Below are 22188 nucleotides of genomic sequence, written 5' to 3' on the forward strand. Positions count from 1 at the left end.
AAGCTGTCCCAATCAGATAAAAGTTAGTAGAGATTTTTACATTATAAAGACTATGCCAAGTAAGAAGTTTCATATTTGAAAAATCCCTTAGTTTTGGCAATATCTTGCTCCCACTTTTACATATGTCTTTTGCTTTAAAGGGATGAAAATTGGAAAGATGGTAGTGTAAATTTTAGTATTTGACAATCTACTTATTTCCTATTTTTTTCTATTTTTTGTTTTGAGGTGTTCTGTTTTTCTGTTCTGTTTCTATGCAAGTATGTTTGTATTGTTTAAGGAAGAACATAGTTACAGACTACTGATAAATGTGGCTTGTCAAGATAATCTAGGCCATCCTCTAACAGTGCGAAGCAGACTTCACAATCTTTTCAGGCAATCTATCGCACTGCTTCATTGTCTGTACTCTTGGGAAGATTTTCCTAAAGTATAGCACAAATCTTTCTCTTTTGCAGTTTGAGATCCTTATTTCTCATCTTTTTCATTATTGCCATAGAGAAAACTTAAAAAAAGCTGTTTTGCATGTTTCAAGACCATCATTATGCCTCTTCTACCCTCTGCTGGGCCATATAGCTCCAAAATGTTTCAGTCTTTTGTTATAGGACTGACATTTTATACCTTAAATTATTCTTACTGTCCTTCTCTAGACTTGCCCCAGCTGATACACCTCTTTGTTAAAGTGCAGTACTGGCAGAATACCCCAGTAGAGCCATTACTTTATGTGTTTTTAAGCTCTATTACACTTTCTACATCCCAGCGAGATGTTTTCCATTTTCAGAACAGCATGTTGTGGGTGATTGATGTGTTTTTCTGATTTATTACAGCCCTTGTTTCCTTTTAAAAGAGCTGCCATCACGGTTTCCCATCGTTTATTTGTTTACTTAATTATTTCTGTTTAAATGTAGACCTTTACATTTGTCTCTGTTGAACAGCATCTTTTTTTTTTTTTTTTTTTTTGTCCTCCCAGACTATTGCTTCTATTTACAAAGATCTTCTGGAATTTTAAATCTTTCCTCCTGAATATTTTCAGTGCCTCTTAGCTTATTTTTATCTGAAATTTGGTGGGTATCATCTATTTTCTATCAATCAGCCTGGTCAGGAGTGAAAAAATAAATAGAACCAGACCAAGATCAGACTCTGTTGGAACCTCATTTGACAGTCTTCCTTTCTGACAGTGTTTCACTAACAGCTGCTCATAAGGATGCTTAACAAATGGTATTGCACCCATCACAGAGTAGGTTCACCTAGCCATATTTCACCAACACATATTTTTTTTGTGTTGTCACAGTGTGTGGTCATGGTGAGACAGTGTTAAAAGCCTTTTAAAATCAAGTTGTAGACCATCAAGTGCTTTTCCTCTTTACAAAACCTGCTTCCATTCAGCTATCATACAATAAGATTTGTGCTGTAGGCTGTCCTGTGTCTGCACACTTTGAAGATATATATTAATAATATAATACTTACATCTGGTGTTTGTGAAGGTAATTTTTCAAACATGGGGCACATCAGCATATATCTACAGTTGTTGCCTCTCTTTTTCAGTGTATGTATTTCTATATTAGATGTAGAATGAAATTAACACCAGTTGGTTTTGCCAGCTTTACTAGTGTAATCTTTGATGAGAGTGAAGTCGCTAAAAGCCGGGGCAGTTCTGTCTGGCAATACCTCCAGGAAAGTTAGGAGCAACAGTCTGTCTTGGAACTGTTTGTGAAACTGGAGAATTAATGAAACATTTGAGTGGAGAGCCAATTAGCTAAGGCCTCTGTACCTTGAATCTCTTTCTCTGTGAAGTTCTGAAATGGGAGGAAGGAATAGTAGAGAAAGAATAATCTGCCCCCCTAGGTGAGGTGACTTCAGATGTTTCAGGTTCCATCTGATGGGAGGCTACAAGAATGTACTGCTTTCTTGTACCAAGTTGCTCATGAACTTGGTAGAAACCCGAGTACTCTTTCCAACAGTTTGACGCAGTACTTGACTTCTTAAGTAGGTGTTGTTCTCATACAGTGGGAGCTTTCATGTTAAATGAAGTCTTTTATCCATCAGGATGCCTGAAAGATTTTTCAAATACTACCTGTAGGGCTGAGTGGGAGTAAGCGAAAGGATATGAATGAAAGGCTTGGCTAGCTGTATGGATGTGGGTGGCAAAGCTCCTTACTATTGACAGTACCTCTATAGTACTGTCAAGCTCTTCTCTTTCTCAGACTTCTTAGCTGATTTTTATTCAGGCTTTTATAAAATGGTTGATGTTTCCTTCATATTAGAACAGCCTTCAGCCTTGTCTCCCGCTGAGAGCGTCAGGTGCATTCACAGCTGGGCTGTTTCTTCTTTCTGATTTTATTCTCTTCTTCTCTGTGTTTTTTCTCGCTGTGTTTAATTCCAAAGGGTGTAGCTGATAGCATAACAGTATCATGAAGCGTGCAAAAGAAGTAGAGCTAAATACTGAGGAAAAAATGACCTTTGTTTTGTGAATAAACCCCAGTAATTGTACAACTCATTAGGTATGTGATTTTATTTGTGTAAGTATTTGCATCTGATATAGGTAAAAAGCATAAATACAATTGTCGAATTAAATAAGAGCATGCAAGACTTGGCAACTGAAGAACTGTGACAAGTACTTCTGTCTTCCATGTCACTGTTTATCTGAGTGTGCGCCTACCTTTACCTTAAGTCAATATTTAACATGTCAGGAATTGCTATCAGGGCCACACTAAGTATGTTGGTAGGGGTGTCTATGTGGGTGCTGCTGGAAAGGGTGCCATGTAGGTATGAGCGTGCCAGAACCTCTACTGTTGCTGATCCTGGGCAGTTTTCTTCCTTACCTGTACTTTCCACACAGTACAGATCTTTTTGCATTTAGATTTTTGTAACATCTGGCTAGTAATCATTCCACATGCCTCATGGGTGCAATCATCTGTAATCATCTACAGATGTACACTTACAGCTACATTACTGATTTTACTCTTCATGTAATCCTAGAGAATGTTTTTTTTTTTTGTGATTTACAGTGCTACATATTGCTTCAAATATACTCAAAAGGAAAAGGAAGTCCCTAATGAAAGATAACTAAAAGTTAAAAAATGTCTTACAAAGTAAGCAAAAGAAGTTTTATGCCATGAAAGATCATTCTGAAAGGAGAAAAAGATCTTATTCTATGCTGTATCATCAACCCCTCTGTCAATTGCTAGGGCCAGTATCCTATTAAATGATACTAATTACATCTTATACCTGCAGAGAGTATTTGGCAAAGACTACCGTATTAATGTCCAGTTTACATATAGGAAATAAACACACGCATGTTGTATGTTGGAGATAAATAATGAAATTTCAATGGTAAGGAGTGCTTTGAAGAAGATATAAAAAAAATTACGTCTGTCTTAAACCTTACTTGCCTTACAGTAGAAGTGAACACTGTTAAATGGCACAGTGAGCCAGCAAGATCATTTCATTTCATGGGCTGTAAAACACCAACAGAGCTATAGGTCCCAGATATTTCCCACTTTTATTATAAGGCCTTTCCTTTACAACGTGTAACACAGACTTTAAATATTCTTGACATGCCTACAGGTGAGCGGCTTTCTAAAACTGGTAATTAGAAAAAAAGATTTTATATGTCACTGTGAAAAATATCTGCCATGATTAGGTTAAAAGTGAACCTAATTTAATGTTTGTGAAAGGAAACGTCGTGGGACCAAAGACAACTTCCTTAATTCACTGATAGGTATTGTTTTACTAAAAGCCTTGTACAGGGATCAAAATAGCTCCTCTGTTTACCCATTAATTGAAATTTTATCTATGAAACATGGGAGTTAGTTATATTGGTTCTCTTATTAGTTATTTTGTGACGGGGAAAATACTTTTGAGTGTGCAACCAGTTCAAATTGTGAAGGCACTGCTCTTTCTTAGACTGAAAGAAGATTGGGGTGGCATGAAGTCCATTGTTCAGAAGAAAGGAGTTAAGGTTAAAATAGCATGATGTGAATCTGGATTTTGTGCCTTACTGCCACAATCCGTTAAGTACATTTTTCATGAGAGATTTCCCTAGAGGCTGGGTACCTGTCTCTAGGATTAGAATTTGTAGTGGCTGAGTATGTGTTGAATGGAGAGGTGTGATGGATACATGAAAGCCAAACTGGAAAGGAAGGAAGGATGCTTACGTCAGTGTGGAATAAAAGCTGAAAAGTCAGCCTAAATCAGATCAGTTAGGTACTCTTAGATACAGCAAGCATTCAGAGCTACTTCTCCATTTGTTTATGTGTACACCTGTATCATGAATTTGGCTGAAGGAGACTGATACAGCTTCTTAAGGAGAAAGAAGTGACCCACGTTTTTATATAGTAGTGCAGAGGTCAGAGTGAAGACCTACCTGCATTCTGGAAGGATGCCCTACTCACTGTCACACAGGAGCTGGGACAGAGCATGCTCCCTACCCCTCCCTCCCTCTGAGTCTGCAGTAGCAGGAATTTCTGGCCCTGGAGGAAAGCAAGCAAAATGAGGCTGGTGACTAGAGGGGGTACTATAAAGACCTGCTCCTGTCATTCTTCCATGAAGTTATTTCCAGTTTTTCTTCATGGATTGTCTAACACAAAAATGTATAGAACCACCTTTAATATTTAGGTGGTTGAATGTTAACAAGACATACTAACATAAAAGAAAACATTTGAAAATCCAACTTGCCATTCCTGCTACCACTGGATGAAATAAAGAACCTGTCACTGGTGGCAGAGGCTGACCTTTTAATTTCCCTGTTACTCCACGACCACCTTGACACAGTCTGCTTGTCTCTTGGTGGCAGTATTAGCAGCCACTTGGTCTTTCCAGGTCCCTGGCATGGGCAGGAGAGGCAGGTAGATTATGACTGATGAATTGTCCTAGGCAACTGCCTACTTTGCCAGCTCTGAGACTTCAAGGTCCATGAGGAACAGTGAATTATGAGTTGATGAACAGAATAAAAATGGTATTTGCAGGTTATTTGTTCAGATTAGGAATTACGACTGATAGTGGAAAGGACTGCAAGGGAATTTTCAGCCTCATTCCTCCCTCCGCTGCCCTTTCACACAGACATCTCCACCTGAATGAAGCCAGTGATGTTTTGCACAGACATAGATGGCCAGAAATGCAGATCAGCATCACTACCACAGCCTGAATCCCTTGGCTCTGATATTTGGTATCTGGGAGAATAGAAAACAATGAGGGGATGTAATTGTTAAGTCAGAGCTTCCACTTAACTGTACTTGTTAAAGGTTGAGAGATTGAGCTCTTATGAAAGAACCATTGGTCTGGTAATGATTTCATCAAAATTTGTAGTCAGACTTTTTTATTCTACAGATAATATGTACGCATGATATATGTATTGAGTCTTAATGCTCTGTTTATCCTAGCAAGTGCATGATATTATTAAGTATTTTGATAAACGGGTCTAATCTTATTCCACTTACACATGTCCTTGATTCAGGCACTTGCATGTAAAGTACTTAATAAGAAGGCCTTCATCCATGACTATGGCCTGTGGAGTTACCATGTGGTAACATGACAAGTGATAACAATGTTAATGTGTGAAGGTGCCAGAGTGTAATTAGGGAAGCCATTCAGACTGTCTAGTGATAAAACTTGTATTTTGTAAATGTGAGCTAAAATGACTTAAAGCACGCTTCATTAGTCCACTGATTGAGAAACTAGTAGAAATCATTAGTTCAAAAATGGTGATAGATTTTTGTTTTTCTCACTGGAATTCCTTCCCTGGCCTTGCAGAAGGAGAGCAATAGGGCCTCATCCCAGCTGAGGCACTGGTGTGGGAAGAGAGTCTCCACTCGGGGAATTTCATTTACATGTTCTACTATCAGTTAACATAAACTCATAATCACTCATCCAGATATTAAAAAGCAAGGAAGACAGTTAAAGAGACAGAGGAAACATCTTTCCTCCTTTTTTTGTCTCAACTTGAGTCTATACACCTCTCCTCCCCATGTCCTAGTCCCTACTACTCTGCTGTTGCAGCATTTGAGGTGGGGAGTGGTGCAGGAAGTTGGGGTAGATGCATAGTAGGGGTTTTTTTATGCTGGTCCTTGCTTCCTATCCTTGGGCTGGTGCTCCTTCGTTCTTAATCATCTTCTCTGCTCCAGAATGGGCTTAGCCATGGGTTCCAGTCCCTTTGAAAGTGTTCCCTGCTCTGGTGTGCCCTCTGCTACCAAAAGCCTGCCAGTTATACACACTGAAGGTATCTAAATAACAGGCATGTCAGCTTAGACCACCTTCAGAAAGTTATACAGGTTTTTGGTGAGCACAAAGAAAATTGTTCATATGCCCTGTGCAGGTGAGAACAGTTTGCAATCCTCACTCTGTTGTTCTTCTTGAGGAATAATTCTAGTTATGAAGGATGCAAATGCTGTGAGGAGTGAAGCATAACTATGTGAACAAGGTAAATAAGTTCAGTTTGTTCCTTAGGTATAATGAACAAGTTGAAAGGGAGTCAACTAATAAATCCCTGTTTGGACCTAAGGCACAATACTGTTTTCACTGGTTGCAGCTTCTTAAGGGCCTGCTTACAACACCATGTTTAGTTTCTCATAAGAAAGAGTTTAATAACAGAAGGCTTTGGGAATTTTGTTTTTAATTTGGGATTTCTTTTTATTTGGCAGGAAAAGTACTAATGAAATTCGGTGGTTGGAAGTAGAATGTAAACAAATGTAGTTAGGAAAACTTGAACGAACATTCGTGGCAGGTCCTGCTTGACTAACCTGATCTTATTCTATGACACTCCGGTCCTGGCCATCCAGCCAATTTTAAACTCCGCAAAGAGTGCATCCATCCAAGCTATGAGCAGCCAGTTTCTCCAGGAGGGTTGCTATGGGAAATGGTGTCAAAGGTTTTACTGAAGTCAAGGTAAAAAATATGACAGCTTTTTCCTCATCCCTCAGCTCATCTTAATTGCTCAATGTTTAGTTACTCTTTCCTTTGAGGTTCCAAATGCCAGTTTGTGTGGAGGCTTACCTTCAGAAAGCACAATGACCGTCCTTCTACAAGGGTTTTACCCACAAATGCCTTTTTCCATTATGGTCTTCAGAAGAATGTGTAATTTTTGCCATCATGTGAGTCTGAAAGTATTGGAAGCTCTGTTCATCTTACATTACACTTGGTTGTGTTCTTTGTTAGTAGTATATCTTGTACAGGATATAGGGTAATATCTTTTAGATCAAATTTTTCTCTCGCTGAAATTTTCTTGCTGCATCAAGTAGAACAATGTTTTAAGGACTGTTGTCATGACCCAAAGCAATAAAGGTAGCTTTTCCTTGGTGCCTTTTTTCTCAGAAATTCTAGGCTTTTATTCTGTTTGCCAAGCCATGAATTTTTTGATGCCTCATTCATGTGCTGCCTTTCAAGTTTTTATGTCACCTATGTGGCTGAGTTACCACTTTTTCCTTTCCTCAAGAAAGCTTCTCTGTTGAATGCTTATGTTCCATGTGCAGTTAATATCATTATTAACTTACTATTTGATCAATCAAAACAGTTTCAGCCATTCAGTTTCAGTGGGTCCAACGGCGCGACTGACATGTAGATATTGGCTGTTACTGATGATCACAGCGAGCTCTTTGTATTTCTGTGTTGGAAGAGTAACAGAGATACCTAAACCCACAGACGTTCAAAAAAGGATACTAAGACAATGCTTCTGGTTTTAGACATCTCAATAAGTGACCTTAATTTGAAAAATACCCAAATCAAACCCACAGTGAGATGCTCCAGTTAACTCCCTTAGTTATTTGATACTTCTGTGTGCCTCACTGAGGCCATTTCAGTTGCCTAGATAATGAAGACTTTTTCTTCTTTTTTTTTTTAAGTAATGGTTTATAGAAACAAAAAAAAAGCACACAAATAGTGTCCATTGAATTAGCTCTGTTACACTAACAAATGGTATGTGGGAAGTTGTAGGGTTTTGGAAACTTAGAGTAGTTTGAGCAGCCCACCAGAATTTTGATTTATTGCTGTGTTAATCCCAAAGTAATTGAGTCTTGCATTAAACCAGGCAATCAGGTGAAACTAATGGGAATAGATTAGTACAGTTGTGTTGTACTGAGAGTCGAAGAAAACTTTACTGCTGCTGAGAATTTATTGGAACATAGTTTCCCCTGCCATTTCAGGGTGTTCTGTGTTAGTTTCAGCAGCTAAATAGTTGAATTTATGATGGAATAAAACACCTTTCCAGAATGCTTTGTTTTCACTTTTGTTTCTAATTGTGGATCTTTTCCTGATAGCCATCTTTTTCTGCTATGTATAGTTTGATCCGTCACTCGTATCGTTATGGTGTGCTACACAGAATTTAATGTTCTGTCTGAGGTCTGTGGTGTGTGCATCCTTCCTCTCCCTCTTTCATTCCCATCTGCACCCGGGAATGCGGGAAGAATGGTTTGCACGCTGAACCAGTTTTGTTTTTGAAAGTAAGTAGAGGTTATCCTCTACTTTTCCAGCAAATCTGTACTGCTGTCATCTTGCAGTAGAGAGTACCATATCACTGATCATAAGCTGAAGAGATAGAAGAGCAAAATGTGGCAGAAAGGCAGTCTTATTAGAAGGACATAAAAGAATAAAAGTTGATGCAGGTCAAATAACAGCTTTAATTACATCTCGTTATGTTTTTCTGTGCTGTAAGCTGTATCACCTGAGACATATCGATCCCTTATTTACATAAAACTTCATGTACTGTTTCTTAATTTATCTCAAGTAGCATAGTCTTAAAATCTATATACATTTTCCCCTGTGATTAGTAGGAGATCACAAGTATAATAAAAAAAGAAAAAAAAAACACCCAACTGAAGATTAAGTAGAGCTCATTGCCACCAGCACAGCTGTTGGCTTCTTATCGAACCACTTAAACATTCACACCCCTTGCTCCCTACTATTTTGTGTCTCAAGAGGGTTTAGTTTTTTGAATCTTAGAAGGTTTGGGTTGCAAGGAACCTTAAAGCTCACACAGTCCCAACCCCCTGCCATGGGCAGGAACACCTTCCACTAGTCCAGATTATTCAAAGCCCAATCCAGCCTGGCCTTGAACACTGCCAGCGATGGGGCAGCGACAGGTTCTCTGGGCAACCTGTTCCAGTGCCTCACCACCTTTACATTGAAGAAGTTCTTCCTAATGTCTAATCTAAATATACCTTCTTTCAGTTTAAAGCCATTACCCCCTGTCCTATCCCTAGATACCATTGTAAAAGGTCCCTCTCCAGATTACTTGTAGGCCTACTTTAGGTACTCGAAGGCTGCTATGAGGTCTTCCTGGAGCCTTCTCTTCAGGCTGGACAAGCCCAGCTCTCTCAGCCTGTCTCCATAGGAGGTGCTCCAGCCTTCTGGTCATCTTTGTGGCCCTCCTCTGGACTCTCTCCACAAGTCCATGTCCTCCTTATGCTAGAGGCCCCAGAGCTGAACGATTTGCTCCAACATAAGGCTTTAAGGAGTCCTGGAATGGAGCTTGCTGGGGAAGGTGGTGCTGGAGATGTTGCAAGTGGCTCTGCAGAACCCAGGCTCCAGAGAACATCCCTAGCAGAGGGCAGCCTTTGCACTGCACTCCAGAGACTCTGCAGCTTGTCAGTGCCCACTCCTGCAGATTGGGAGTTAAATGTAGTGTAAGTTCTATTTTCACAGATGACCTTCTCATGCTTACTTTCTGCTGCCCCTGCTGCAGCATGACAAGGCCTCACGGTGTGATTTTGAGATGATACATGCTTTGTGAAGGCAAAGGAGGAAATTTGCTTTTGTACTGCTGCTGTTTGCTTCAATTCCTATGGGAAGTGTAAGTTAAAACACTCAGGTCTATTATCTACAGTGACATTTCTTTTTCTTCTAATGCACAATGCTAACCAAAGGGTCAAATAACTTTGAGAGGCTAAGTAAAGCTGTCAGAGGACACGTGTGCTGGGAATGTCATGGTCAAAGGGAAATAAATGCACATTAAGACCATCTTCTTAATGAGGATTTACTAAGAAAGTAGATAGATAGAGCTGCTTCAAGCTAAACATCCAAGCCCACCAGTTTGCACTCTGCATGAGAATTGAAGAAGGACTTATGTCAACGACATAATTTGCAGGGACAGCTGCTCAACAACTCATGGTCTGACAAGGAACAGAGAACAACGTGAAAAAGTAGAAAGAGGACTTAAATGTCTGACAGTAGTGTGAACAGCCCTGAAACAAAAGGCATGACTAATTTCAGCCATGCTAAGGAGCAGGAAACTCTTGCCAATAGGCAGAGCATGAAGTTAGGCAATTAGAAACCTGTCATTCCATACCAAGAAAATTAGATCCTATCAGTTTAATTATCAGTCAGTGCCATTAAGACAATATAGCTCTGCATAATGAAAGCTGCAGTTACTGGGTAATAGAGGTAATTGTTTTCGCAGTGGAAGATTTTCACTTTCAGAGGACAGCTTCAGTATGTGACCAGTTTACAGACTTTGACCTTCAGCACTTGCATAATGCATGGGACACATTGTTTTTACTTTGTCTCCTGAGATTTGATTATTTTGTCCTAAACAGCATTTTCGTAAAGTGTGTGGAAATCAGCAAAACCACCCACTACAAATACGTTCTACAATAGTCACGCAACATGCCCTCTGTTACTGTAATTAGAGCAGCTTACCAAATCATCTTTGATTTAAGAGCTTTGATTTGAGAACACAAGGCCAGCTCGCACCTTGGCTTTCCCACTTCTACTGGGGAGTAAGGGGGAATAATGCTGTTCCAGAAAATTTACATCACAGATGGTCGGTCTAGAGGGGGTAACACACACAGAGCAGAAGCTTAGGTGTGACTCTCCAGTGCATCAGCTCATCTGCGGAAACTGACTTCATACATGCTGCTACCCTGTAGCAAATGTGTAATGGCATACTCCTCCTTCATTAAATGGTTCACAGTCTCACTTTGTTACTCAAATAATACTCTCCTTAATACTCAGCAGAATTTAAGACTTTTTGAAGACATGCTATTCCATCTACGGGGAAAGTATGATTGGTCATCTTGGAAAGCGTCAAGACACATCTCCCATACTGCAGTCAGCATTTTCCACTCTTACCCAAAAACTCCTTTGGAACTCTACTTTTCCTACAAATCTGTAGCGCTGTCACCTTTCAGTAGAGAGTACCATAATGATCAGCACTTTGCCTCATGTCAGTAGATTTTGCCCACAGTTTATGCATCCTAAGATTAGGTAATTAGCATGAACCTCAAGAGTCTCAGTTCACATATGAGAAGGAGTAAACCACACCACAGTATCACCTTTTTCTTTTCACTGTGAAGAGGATCGCAGTAAATAAGCTCCCAATTTTGGCACTTAATTGAAACAGATACGGTGAAATTGGATGACTTTGGGTCCCTGTGACCAGCTAGGCTATACACTTTTTAAATTAGTAATACTGAAAGAATTAGAATTATTTAATGCTAAAATTCAAAAGAAGTGAAAACAGCGAATTTTCTGTCAGAAGAGCTCATCAGTCACCAGGGCATCTGGGACATCTAACCATTCATAGGGCATAGATGCTCTGTGGTAATGTGTACAAGATAAAACCTTCAGAAATCTGTTCTATTTTTTGAGGAGTTGGCTCTGTACATAGCTGATTCGTCTTGACAGAATTTACCTAGGGGCTGACAAATTCAAATAAAATAGATTAGTCACAACAGGACTTCTGTATGTCTCCTGTGATAAACTGAGATATTATTTTCTTCTAATTACCTGCCTGTGGCAGGTTTTGCATGGTTTTTACACTGGTATGTGTACTACTTGCATATCCTTCTGTATTAGCCATCTTTGCTGTATTCTACATATGAGTATTTTTCTTACATTTCTTTTTTGTCTGCTGGTTTTAGGCATTTTACTTAAAATTCTGAGGTTAAGTGGCAATGAATTAAATATGTCTATCATCATCTCTCTCAAACAAAAAAAGCTTCAATTGTATTTCTATTTAATCCTCTTCTCCAGAACAAACTCTATCTGTGTTTTCTTTTTCCTATTTTGATTTTTTGCATTTCATTTAGAATCATAATTCTGCCATTACCTGGATATTTTCGTTTTGTCCTTGATAGCTGATACAGAGCTATGGAGCAGTAATGCTGATTCACAGAGGGATAGTGGCAGTGAGTGGAAATTGCATATTGTGAAAGCCATTTAAGAAGTCAGCATTCTGCCCTTATTATACCATAGCCACAGATGTGTATTTCACTATCACGTACCAAGATGGTAAGTACCTTGGCTAAGGATATTGACAGCAATCCTTGAGGCACTAGGAAAAATTCTGAAGAGAGTTTGGAGTATCAGAAGAAAATACTGGTTTTGAATAGTTTTTCTGGGAAGCTTCTAGGAACTAGATGATCTTAAGGTCCTTTCCAACCCTTACTATTCTATGATTCTATGATTTAATGGACATCTTTATGGTCATTTCACCATCAGTTTAGTCTTGCAGTCTTTTACCTCATCATTTTATCCAGTAAGCGTCTCACTTACTCAAACTGGGGTTAATCTGCTATCTACAGTAGTTTCACAAATGTCTAATCAAAGTAGACTATATTGCTTCACACCTATCGGTTCTCTATTTATTCTCTTCTCAAATGTTTTGCCAAATTTGTCAGATGTGATGCTTTATGCTATACCAAACTAGCTAGTCTCCATCAGCTTGTCTTTCTTCAGATGTTTTTCTGATTTCTTTAGAAGTGCCATGAAATCCATAACACAAGTGCTTTCATGGATCTGCAGGCTCATAGCAGAAGCATGTTTAGTTTCTTCTGGTCCTTAAGCAGTCTTTCAGTTAAATATTAGTCATCAAAAGGTTTGACCCACTATGCTGACAGCAGTTTTTAGAGTGTTTGAATGGTTAGGGCTCCTGTAGTGAACATTTTGGACCAAATTATGGAGATATTGTTAGTTTTGTATGCAATTCACTTGCTGCAGACAGATGCAGGATTGAACCTATGTCCACAGTATCCTCAGCCACAATAGGGAAGGTGCAACTTAGGAAGAGTTTTCACTGGAGAATTTCAATTCAGTTCAAAATAAACAGATATTCTGTAACAAAACCAGACGCTGAACCAAAGAATGCCCTTCCCCAGCTGTTGCTCAGTACTTTATCAAATCAGCCACATTGCTGAGTACTTCCAGAAAAGAGCACACTGTTAATCCTTCCTACATAACTTCATCAGAAATGTTCTTAGAAATTTCCCATCAAGAAGCCAGTAAAAATGAAATAATTAACATTTTTGTACTGTTTGCCACTTGAGGATTGAGCCTGTTTTACTTAAAACAACTGGACTCTTGGACTTAATAGGGTTTTGTTTTGCACCTATATCATCATACTTACTGATGAAACTTTGTCTTTCGGCTGGAAGGAACCTCAGCCTTCCACAAGAAGGAAGGAACCTTCTTGTGACCAGAGGGAACTGTGCCATATCCATTGTTCAGAAAAGTATGAAGTCCCAACTTAGAAAACTTCAGAATGGAAGAAGCAAAACAAGATGAAAAACTCTTTCAGGACTTCATTTCTCTGATGATTAGAAAATGCCTAAAAATCAGCCTACCTCGTGTTTGTGGCCACTTATTTCAATGCCAATATTACCGTTTGTCGTTATGGTCAGAGACAAGTGCTTAGTGATATTTACCCTCTGTATTTTCCATTGTTTGTCAACCTGAACTTGGGAACTTCCCACTATGAGAAGCTGGATTTGGACCTAGGTATTTGACCATATATCTTTTTGATCCGTAGTGCTGCTGAGCCGCTTACTGTGAAAACATAGAATCATAAAATCATAGAATGGTTAGAATTGGAAGCGTCCTTAACTATCATCTGGTTCCAACCCCCTGCCATGGGCAGGGACACCTTCCACTAGACCAGGTTGCTCAAAGCCCCGTCCAACCTGGCCTTGAACACTGCCAGGGATGAGGCAGTCACAGCTTCTCTGGGCAACCTGTGCCAGTGTCTCACTACCCTAATAGTAAAGAATTTCTTCCTAATGTCTAATCTAAAATTGAGTCAGAGATGGGATTTACATTAATAAAATCATCTGCTTGGCATTGGTCTTTGATCTACAAATGATGTGAGATTGACTGACTCATGTTCACATTGCTTGGGCCTGGTTCCTTCTAGAGCAGAATGGTTGTACATCCATCTGTACAGTGGTTGGAATTCCTATCTGGAATAGTAGTGAAGGTGTGTATGGGTTGGAGGGAGCTACACCTGGTACAGGCACATCCATAGGAAAATAATATCAGGGAACAGGAGCTACAGTATATGACTATGTAAGTGCTCGCAGCAGTGCTGCTTTGCAGTAGACTCAGCTGTGGTTTGACATGTGAAGACCTGCAGTAGAGATTGCTCAGGATGAGGAAGGATACATGAATGTGTTGCTGTTGGAGTCACTGATGGAGGCACACAATACTGAAATTATACCAGCTTAATGTCTTTGGACCAACTTTATGCTGGAGGCAGGAGAGCAGACAATTCCTACAGTGGACTAAGTTAGGGTGCAGATGGTCAATACAAGTTGCAGTGTGCAACCTTTCAGTACAAAGTAAAGCCCTCAAAACCAGGGTATTTTTTTAAGGGGGCAGAGTCAGCTGACAGCAAATCAGTATTTTGTGTCATCTGGCTCTGGTGCTTTTAACATAGTAATCAGAGCCTTACAGACAGAGTTAATTTATCATCAGTTCATATTTTGAGTGACATTTTATTTATTCATATTATTACTTTACATCTCTTATTTTTTCAGAAGTTAGATCTACGGCCTATGACTCACAAATGCTTCCTTTATGGAAGAAAAAGAAAAAAGGTCTTTTTGCTGAAGAATAGAATTTAGCTGGTTCAGAGGCAGTGGAATTTGGCTCTCCACCACCACTCTTACAACAGTTTTCCCGGCATAACCCTAATGCAAGGTGCTTTTTGCACTTTGAGCTGCCTTTTTTTAGTATCTACATGCAACATTTGGAAAAGGAGTGTCTGTGGGCAGCCTAAACAAACATAGATTACTTCATGCATGTTAATAACATTCTTTGTATAACTAGTAAGGATAAGATGCTGTAATGGCTTTACAGAATTCTTTAATGCTGCAAAATTGGGGAAAACTGGTATGAGCCTCAAATGGATATCTGTTTGAAGACTGAGCTCATTGCCTGGCCACTCCAAGATTCAGTCACCTCTACTAAAGTAATTCCTTATATATAGATGCTTATCTAGTATATTCTTAAAGTACTCTAAAGAGACAAATTCTACCATCCTCTCAGTTACTCCAGTGCTTGCTATTGCCTGCTAGCACTTGTTTCCCCTCTATTTCAATTATTTCTGACCAAGCACATGAATCCTGCTAAAAGCATTTAGTCGGTACTTTTACAAGTTCCTTAGGAAAGTCACTGGGAAGAGTTTTATTGCCAGGGCACCACAGATCTCCCTCATGGGAGCAGGTATTTTTTGAGATTCTCTGTTGCATTTGTCTTCTTTTTAGGAAGCCCATCTCTCACATGCTCTAGAATGAATGGGTCTGGAAACAGTAGTGCTTTCTTCCCTTGACTACATCTTATAGTTATCAATCTCTAGCTTTATTTTTAATGTGGCATGCAATTTAATAAGTGATTCGAAAACAACTTATTGATAAAATACTCTATTTTCCCAATATTTTTTATGTTTTCCAGGGACTTATGTGGTAGAATCTCAGAACCGTAAATCTAATTTTATCTCTACTAAAGAAAATATAAAATTCCCTTTGGCTTCAAGCACTAGAATTCAGGCCAGGATTGGAAATTTTGAACTTGTCTCCTTCAGCATATCGAAGAACCAGACTATTGTCAGCTACCTGAACATCGGCTCACATGCCTGACTTTAGGACGTGCGATTTAAAAATTGTGAACTTAGTTTTCATGTCAAAAATAATACATGAACGGGCTGGCAGAGCTTCCAAGTTAGGGTCACAATTTGTTTCCTGTTCTGAAAAAATATGGGGACATAATGTAATGATATAAAATTCTACCCAAGCCATGGCAGGACCTGCAGATATGTTACTGAGGGTAACAAGATGTGTTTATGAAGTTCAGCAGTAACTGTCCTTATGTATGCTTTTATTCCTAAGTAAGTGATAGATAATTAGAGGTGCCTTTGACTTCCATGAAAGGAAGGTCTTCCAGAGGTCTTTTTTAAGGTGAAGTGTTGGCCAAGAGGTAGTTACTGTGAAGTAAATGGCATGCAGAAAGTCATCCGCGAATTTAGGCATGTCACTTGTTTGCAGCTTCAGACCTAAAAGCTCTGATTTCATTCCGCCAACTGAAAATTATTTTAATATGGAAAACGAGGTCTGTTTATGTCATCCTTTGATAAAGTATTTCTGGGAGTAGGTCCGATCTATATTTCTTGGGAAACTGCTTCAGTGAACAATGCCAAAAGACTTTTTTTTTCATACACCGTCCTTTTTTTTTTTCTTAAACCACGTGTTCACATGGCTCAGTACAAAATGCCACATTTTCCACTTTAGCAAAAAAACTTTGAAAAAAAAAATGGTAAATACGGTAGGTCTATAAGAAATTAAAGCAGCTTTGAGAAAAAGGACAGAGTTGACATACACCTACACAAAGGATAAACATCTTTGCAGGTAAACTTGATGATGAGAAAAAAGAGAGGGCATATCTGACAAAAAAAAATACATTGATTGAACAGTAATAAATCCAGGAAGTTTCTGTTATGGGTGTGTGGAACTATTTCCAGTAGTCCATAAAGATCACAGAGGATTTCTGCAGAAGAAGATAATATTGAAAACAAAGTTTAAACAGAGTATATTAAAACTTTGAAAGTTCTCTCTCCCAAAAAATTACCTGGCAGTTTATACAGTTTTACTTGCCAAAAATTTTGATTTTCATCCCAAATAGACCTTCCAGCTGCTTAGTCTATTAGTGCTGGTCTTCCAAGAATTCTTTTGATAACCAGTAGAAATCTGGTCATGCAAACACTTTCTTTAAGACAGTCAAGAACAAAAGCACTCAACCTTTCATTTTCTGAAGGAGAGAAAAAAAAATTGTGACCTATTCTTATTGAGATGCATGTATGTTTTTTATTAAAAAAAAAAAAATCAAGTTCTTTCTCTTTTCACACCCAGGTCTTTTAAAATCAGAAATCTTTAAGATAGTGTCACCTTAAACATTTGCTATGTAGCTGTTAGAGGAAAGTCTCTAACTTAACAGAGCCTTCTCTGAAATACAGTTAACAATATACTTATCTCACAAAGGTGCTGTGGCGTTTAGTGAGCTATCAGTGCACTAAACCAATTCTCCCTGTCTCTGCCTGCTCTCTAACTGCACATATTAGGCTAGTGGGCAAATGTCTCTCTCGCATCAACAATGTAGGTAAATTATTTTACTGCTAGTAGCACATAAAAGGTACCTGGGAGCACTTAACTCATTAATAGCTAAACAGGTCACTGAGTGTCATTTGGGTTTTCGTGCAACAGTCAAGTGTACAGATCCTTTCTCCCATTTAAGAAAGGAAGATTTTCTCTCTTCAGTGTGGGATATCCCACTGGCCAGTTGGGGTCAGCTGTCCTGGCCGTGTCCCCTCCCAACCTCTTGTGCATCCCCAGCCTGCTCACTGGCAGGGCAGCATGAGAAACTGAAAAGTTCTTGACTTAGTGTAAGCGCTGCTCAGGAACAGCTAAAGCATCAGTGTGTTACAAACTTTATTCTCATCCGAAATCCAAACCACAGCACTATTAACTCTATCCCAGCCAAACCCAGGACAAATATCATCATGGTCACTCTAGATTCAGAAGTGTTACTATATGAATACGTTCTATGGTTTTATTCTTCCATACTTCTTTCATCTTAAAAAGCAGACACATTTTTTATTAATTAAACAAATTAAGCATGCCATGATGCATGGTACCTTTGCTGTTTCATGACTGAACTTAAAATGAATTAGATTGTTCCGTCTATGACTATAGGGAAAGTTAATGCAACAAGTGGTTAGTTTTGATTGACAGTGTTTGAAAGTCAATGCTGAATTTACATACCTTGTGTCAAGGAAGATTTGCATACTTTGTTTTCTCTCTAACAAAGGAATCCGTCGCTACCTTGATTTTAATAGTCATTCCAAGTGTTTAATATATGGCTGAATGACAGTCCAAATATATAATATCTGTACTGAGAACCTGCCTTAAATTTGTCTTTTGAATATGTTAACCCTTAAAGTGTTAATTAAATTTGAATTGGAACAATTTGTGAACTTGTGAATATTTGGTTTCTGGACCGTCAGATTTACTGTATGGTTTTAAAGGCATCTACATACATAATGTATTTTTAAAGAAGAAGTAACAGTCCTATGAAAACATGGTTCATTTTCAAAGGAATAAGTTAATATAAATAATAGAGTTTCTTCTATTGAACGTTTTTTATGTTACACAGTTTTGTCATAACGTTTATTGAAGCAGTCATTTGATCTACTATGACTGTACTTTAAATCAGCGACATTTTATTGGAAAGATCAAGGTGGTGGCAGACCCATCTTCACCGTGTTTGTTACTCTTAACCAAGGCCTGGGGATTTCTGTATTCTTGGTTTCTAGATCTGAAAAGTAAGTATTATTACAGTTTGATTCTCCGATAAGGAAAAGCATGGCTATGGCAGTGTCCTACTTCCAGGCTCCAGCCTGAAGCTCTGCCTGTTCTGTTGAGGACGGAAGCCCAGGAATCCACAAAGAATTGCATCCTTAAAAATACTCTTTAGGGAAAATGAGAGGTGGGAGTTGTTGACTGTGCTGCAGAGCTTCCAGGTAGCGGTGTGAGAGGTGTGAACAATTCACAGCTCAGCATTTCCTAGATTCTGATCAACTGCCAGTAAATTTTGTGAAGTTGCCATACACACACAAAAAAAGCAGTGATTATTGAGAGAGAGTGTATATTAGCACTACAGCTCTGTAATGACAAAAAGGAAAAAGCAGACAGTATTTATGCGTATAAAGCCAGCTTGTGAGCTCTGCTGACATTTTGGATCCCTATTTGTTATTTGTGAATGTGTAGCTGAGGAGCATTTTAGTCAAAAAAAGGTATTAAAGAAAAGCAAATATAAATGTTAGTCTGGCTGAAACAGGTTTCTCTTGTTAAAGCATAAAATACTACATCAGGGAGCATGAGCACTATCACATGCAAGACTAATGGTATAACTGTTGAATGCTTTAAATAACTTTAAATACTGTTCATTTAAATACCATACATTTAAAGGATGGGTACAAAGAAGATGGAGACTTCCTTTTTACAAGGAGTCACATGGAAAAGAGAAGAGGTAATGGGCACAAGTTACTACTGAAGAGATTGTGACCTGTCACAAGAGGAAAATTTTTCACAATGAAAACAGTCAGCCATTGGAATAATCTCCCAGAGAAGTGGTGGATTCCCCAGCGTTGGACACTTCTGAGATTCAGCTGGATAGGGTGCTGGGGCATTTAGTTTAGGTCATGCTTTTCCTAGAAAGGTTGGACCAGATGATCCTTGAGGTCCCTTCCAACCTCTGTATTCTGTGATTCGATGATTCTGTGAACTAAGCGTGAACTGCCATGCTCCTGTTTACTCTGTGCAGTCCATACATATGCCAGCATAGCTACATTCATATTAGTAAGCTGACACTTTTGAACAATGAACAGATTTCTAAAATACTTGCAAACAGTGCAAGTAAGTCCATCAACATTTTCTCTGAAAGTTGGCTGACTTTCCATCTTTCCATTACCAAGTCTGTAGAACAAACTGCATTGATCTTAGCACTTAACGTGTGCACTGTTTCTTTATCTCCTTATTGGTGGTTTTATGTATACAGTCTCTGCATGCACTCTCTTATATGTGAAAGCTTCATCTCATAAGGAAACAGATTTTCAAAATGAAGAACCAATAACACAGCACTACTGTACGTTTGAAGTCACTGCACTTAACAAGGGTTAAAATATTGTGTTCGGACTGGCAGGGTGTTTTTTCTGCTCTGCAGAGTTTCTGTTTTGCTATCTTTTCCACAGTTTAGTCACAGGAAAATGGCACTGGGGGTTGAGGTTTCAACAGAGCACCAGAGCATTGGCATGTTTCATTTTTCTTCTTTTCCTCCTCATTCTGGTGGCTGGCAAACTGGCTAGTGTGAGTTGGTTTGGGGGAGTAAAATAGACTGGATCACTCCCTCACATACAAGCAAGAAACCCCATGAAGCCATTCAGGATTTGATCTTCTTGTTGATTTCAGTCCTATCTACCAGCTGCTACCCAGAAGTGCTAACAACTTTGTCCTTGCATTTCTGGGCAATTTTTATTCCCTTCTAGTTTCACCAAAGCAATAGTGTAAGACAGCTGGAAAATCCTGACTGGCTTTTCACCGCATGTGGTGTTGTACAAACACCTCGATACTGAAAGGTAAGACATAATTAAAAGCTGACTGGTTAGTGGGAATATCCATGCCTTGCAGGAACATTCAGCTTCATGATTTTATCAGTGAAAGTGAGCAAGGACAGAAACAGGGTGGGTAACATTTCCATAGCTAAGCAAAAGGTCATTTCTTTATGGACATAACATTCACAAAACTGTCTTAAGGAAGGCACAGTAATCAGCACAACGGAAACGGTTAAATTAGGCAGCAGCGCCTGCTAAAAGGCTGCTTAGTTTTGCCGGGAAATAGAAAAATCAATCCTTTTGCGAGCGCAGCGGGCGGTTATCACCCTGTGCGCTCAGGGTGGTGGCTTCCCTGCCGCCTGATGTTCCAGATGTGCCCGAGGTGCACGATCGCCATCTGGTGGCTACTGGAAAGTAAGGAAAAGAAGCCTGTTGCCGGCTGGCATATGAAGCATTTCATGGGTGACAATATGTAGGATTTCAAGCTTTTAATAACGTTTTTACTTGCCCGAATAATTCCTCACTAAGAAAGAAAATAATAAAAATCAAGACATTTACTTTTTTTTTTTTTTACATAAAATGGGCCTTCTATAGATTTCTTTCTCAGCAGTTGCACAGCAGGCACAAGAAAACTGGGTGAATGCTGACATGGTAAACCAGTGTAGTCAATAGACGTAGATTATGCATGCAGAAAATGTTGGAGTTGATGGCATACCTAAGCTTAGTTTTCATTTTTTTTTTCTTACTTAGAATAGCTACAAATCACATAGCACAAAGATATTAATAAAAGACAACACCTCAACACCATGCATTCTCTTCCTCTAATACTAGGAGATTTTGAATCGAGAAGCAAGAACGTCACATCGTGTCAGGAGGAAAAGGTTCTGTTTCCAGATATAGTGAATTTTCCATGTGACCTTTTAGCTCTGCTCCTTTAATTCTGCAGTTATAAAATTACAGCATTATTCAGTGCACTCCCTTTTTCATGATGTCCATTCACAGAATGACCTGGTGATAGCAAGAGCTGATGTCACAGAGCATGGTAGTGTCACAGAAGCACAGAAACAAGCAGAAAATCCTGCCTGTTTACAAAATATGCATAAGTATAAAATACACTATGTAAAATAGCATCCCTACGTAATGATGCTATTATTCTTCTATCAACTCTGAGTCATTTCTTTTAAATAAATACCTTCTATATTCCTTAGGTATTTAAAAGATAGGGTTTTGGCAGGATAGGTTTCTTCACTCCCCTATGGAAAATCATCACCTATGTGCTCTGCCTTTTAGAATTCTTTTTTCCCTGGTACTCTGTTCATCTGTACAGCACAGAAGAGCAGGTGACTTTGCTCCCTGATTAGGCATGGAAACAAGTAGAATTTTCTTTTATGATAACAATTTAGGTGTTACAGCAACTACTTCCTCCATGCCCCTTCAGGCTAATGCTCCCAGCTGGTAGAACTGAAATAAACATGTACCGAAGAAGGCATAAGCCTCCTGCATTTCAGTGCTGAATGCTGATGTACCTAAACATGCATTAGTAGTAGGGATACAGTTAGTTTCTGATTGCCGTCTTTTCTTCTATACACTATGAAGCAACTGAAAATGTTGCATAAGTTGAGCAAGATTCAGTCTCTTTTCCCATACTTCCCTGAATCTTTCATGTGCTGGTCTTTTTTTTTCTTTCATTTTTAATAGTGACTGTGTGCAGCTGTAAACCATTTTCAATGGTAGAAGTGTTTATTGGTTGGATAAAACCAGTCTTTTGAGACTGATACAGATAATGATATTGATTTATTTAGTTTTAATCTGTGTGTTAAGAAATGTTTTCT

At 38.9% G+C, this 22188-nt stretch overlaps 1 protein-coding gene across 5 annotated transcripts in view; it reads left to right on the forward strand.

The window, feature by feature from the left end:
* Positions 1 to 22188, forward strand: part of NALCN (sodium leak channel, non-selective) — a 250991-nt gene that overhangs the window by 49840 nt on the left and 178963 nt on the right. The window contains exons 1-2 of one of the 5 annotated variants that reach the window (XM_030476681.1): positions 9435 to 9439; positions 21591 to 21595. The exons of the other annotated variants lie outside the window; for them this stretch is intronic. The gene's annotated coding sequence lies outside the window, so the exon portion shown is untranslated. Of the gene's footprint in view, positions 1 to 9434; positions 9440 to 21590; positions 21596 to 22188 lie in introns of those variants that run through there. 5 annotated transcript variants of the gene reach the window in all.

The sequence above is a fragment of the Strigops habroptila genome, chromosome 2 (assembly GCF_004027225.2).
Source record: "Strigops habroptila isolate Jane chromosome 2, bStrHab1.2.pri, whole genome shotgun sequence".
NCBI lineage: Eukaryota > Metazoa > Chordata > Aves > Psittaciformes > Psittacidae > Strigops > Strigops habroptila.